At 32.3% G+C, this 3,177-nt stretch overlaps 1 long non-coding RNA gene across 1 annotated transcript; it reads left to right on the top strand.

The window, feature by feature from the left end:
* The first annotated feature begins 210 nt into the window (after positions 1 to 210).
* LOC141284492 (uncharacterized) lies at positions 211 to 2,552 on the top strand. Its single transcript, XR_012338431.1, has 3 exons — positions 211 to 951; positions 1,120 to 1,262; positions 2,157 to 2,552. It is a non-coding gene; the product is annotated as an uncharacterized lncRNA (long non-coding RNA).
* The last annotated feature ends 625 nt before the right edge of the window (positions 2,553 to 3,177 follow it).

Raw genomic sequence — 3,177 nt, forward strand, 5'->3', positions numbered from 1 at the left:
TTAGACAACTTTAAAGGCGATTTTCTCAATATTTTGATTTTATTGCACCCTCTGATTTCAGTTTTCAAATAGTTGTATCTCGGCCAAATATTGTCCTACACTGTAACGAATTGCTGTAAAAATTACAGCAATATTTTACAGCAGCGGGTTGTATTTCTTATAATACAGCCAATACAGCATATTGCTGTAAACCGCAATGCATTCTGGTAAATTTCAAATCTAAAGAGGCGGGATTATCTTTAACGGTCGACATTTGGGAGCAGCAAGAAGAACGATTCATAACTGTGGTAAGTAAGTGTCTTATTTCTGTTTTATTTTTCATAATTTGTAACTGTATTAGAATATTAAAGAATATAAGGTGTCATAAACATTCGCGGTAACCGCAGATTAACGAATCCTCCGTCCGCGGAGCACGAGAGAGACTTGTGCGGGGATTCGGCACTGCAGTCGCGGAAGGATTACACACACATTCCCCTGCCTTATATCGGCTATAGGCGTAACATCTCTGGGTTCCTACGTTAAGAATTACAAGCTTCATTGGCAAAAGATGTGATTCACGGCGACGTCGTGCTGATCAGCACACTTTCTCGTGATTATTTTATGATGTACAACAAATTTGCACAGGCAGCCATCTGTTAACACGGGCACCGAAATAAAACGCGTATTTAGGGCTCGCGATTCGCGGTCAGCCGCTCACGGAGGATGTGTGTCACGTAAACTCTGAACGGTGCTGTTAAAGTGGTTAACGTAAGCAGTGAGATGTACTAGCACCTTTGATAACTTGCTTATTCGCTTATTGTTTGAATGTAACGTTAATGCTTTTTGCTAACTTTGATTTGAAGAATGCCTTAATCCAGCCCATTGTCCTGTCTGGCCTGTTCGCAGCATATTACATATTCTGGACTAACGTTATCAAGAGGAGACAGACGGAGTTTTGGAGTTCATACAAAGGTAATAGTTGCATTCTAACAATCTGAGTACCTGCATTTTACATGTAGATATGATAGAATATGTTTCTCAACTCAAGTAGAGAGAGTTTTTTTAGGGAGAATAATTCAGATGTACAAAAGCTAAAACTAATGTGAATTACATATTGTCTGCTTCCTGACTGTTTTGTAGATATTTATCCTGAGAGAAAAACAAAGAAGTTGAAAGGAAAAGACCCATCTAAAACGACAGAACACAGAAGAAACCAGCAGAAGTGAACCCAAGTTACCAGTTTTCTTTGCAATGCGAAGGATTTTCAGCAGAATTACTGACATGTAAGTACACATACACCAAGATCTTTTTCCTTTTATTATGTTATTTTATCCTTTATCTACACTAGCGTTCAAAAGTTTGTGATCAGTAGGTTTTATGTTTTGAAATAAGTATCTTCTGCTCATAAAGGCTGCATTTAATTGATAAAAAATACAGAAAAAACTATAATGTTGTGAAATATTATTAAAATGTTTTATCCATTTTAATATACTTAAAAATGTAATTTATTTCTGAATTTTCAGCATCAATACACTAGTCTTCTAATTACTCCAATGTCCTTTAGTGATCCTTTAGAAATTATTGTATATGCTGATTTATTATCAATGTTAGAAGCAATTGTGCTGTTTAATATTTTTATTAACCTGTGATACTTTTTTCAGGAATCTTATATATTATACTTATATATAGTATGTTACATTGAAATTGATTGTAAAGATTTATATTTTTAGATAAAATGTATATTTTAAATAACTGCTGTTCTTTGAAACTTATTCATCAAAGAATCCTGAAAAAGTATCACAGGCTCCAAAACATACACTGACAACATTGACAATAACATTGACAATAAATCAGGATATTGATAATAAATGAGAATGATCTCTGAAAGATCATGCAACACTGGTGTAATGATGCTGAACATTCAGCTTTGCATCTCAGAAATAAATTATATTTGAAAGTATAGTAAAATATAAAACTTGTAATAACTTGTAAAAATTGTAATATTTTTCACAATTTTAGTGTTTTACTGTTTAATATCATACTGATCTAACTGTAACAATCATCACTCTCTCTGCCTTTGACTGTATCTGTCATCCCTCTGTCTTTGTCTGACTGTATCATTGTTTTGTAAAATATCTAATGTATTGCCCTTTTTGTTCTTTTATATATTTTTTTAGCCACTCTTTGCATCCTGGGCTGGAACAGCATCTGGATCTGAACTGTTCTCCTTTTTCGATCAGAAGTTTTTTTGGACTCACTTGAGGGCTTGTTGTTTGGCCATGTTGGACTGTCCATGAAGTTGTGAAAATTCATCACTGTCTTTATGGTATTTCGAACCATTTAATTATAACCATGTTGGTTAACTTGATGTTGGTTTCAACTTTGGCTAAATATTGGTTAACCTTAATATTTAGCAGCGTAATATGTTTCAAGTAAATATTTTCATGCCCAATTTATTTTGGAATTCAGAATAATACTGAATACACTGTTCTATGACATTTCTTTCATGCAAATTTGAGAGTTAATAAATAAGAGATTTTTTAAATAAAATTGGACCTGTTTATCAAGATTAAGATGTGTCAAATTATTATTATTTTTGTTTTTATTAAATAATAGGTGCACTGAGTTTCATACTATACAACACTTTATGCAGTTAAATATTGTTTAAAGCTTATGCAGTTAATAAATTGTTTAAATTGCTAGTCATTATTATTCAGCAATCTGGAAAATAAATACTGCAAATAAAGAATATACAAATTAAAGTAGTACAATATTTTTACAGTGAAACGTTATTTAATGATTTCCAGTACACTTGTAAAATTGCAAACTATTGCTGCAATTTCACAGTAGCAGCTTTAAATAATGTATATATCGTTGCTAGTATATATACAGAAAATTGCTGTATTTTAACAGTAAAACTGTAGTTAATCATTTACAGTGCACTTGTAAAAATTTACAGTATTGCTGGCAACCAAAGTTGCCAGTAACTTGCTGTAAATTTTACAGTAAAACTGTAGTTAATCATTTACAGTGCACTTGTAAAAATTTACAGTATTGCTGGCAACCAAAGTTGCCAGTAACTTGCTGTAAATTTTACAGTAAAACTGTAGTTAATCATTTACAGTGCACTTGTAAAAATTTACAGTATTGCTGGCAACCAAAGTTGCCAGTAACTTGCTGTAAATTTTACAGTAAATT

The sequence above is a fragment of the Garra rufa genome, chromosome 14 (assembly GCF_049309525.1).
Source record: "Garra rufa chromosome 14, GarRuf1.0, whole genome shotgun sequence".
Taxonomy (NCBI): domain Eukaryota; kingdom Metazoa; phylum Chordata; class Actinopteri; order Cypriniformes; family Cyprinidae; genus Garra; species Garra rufa.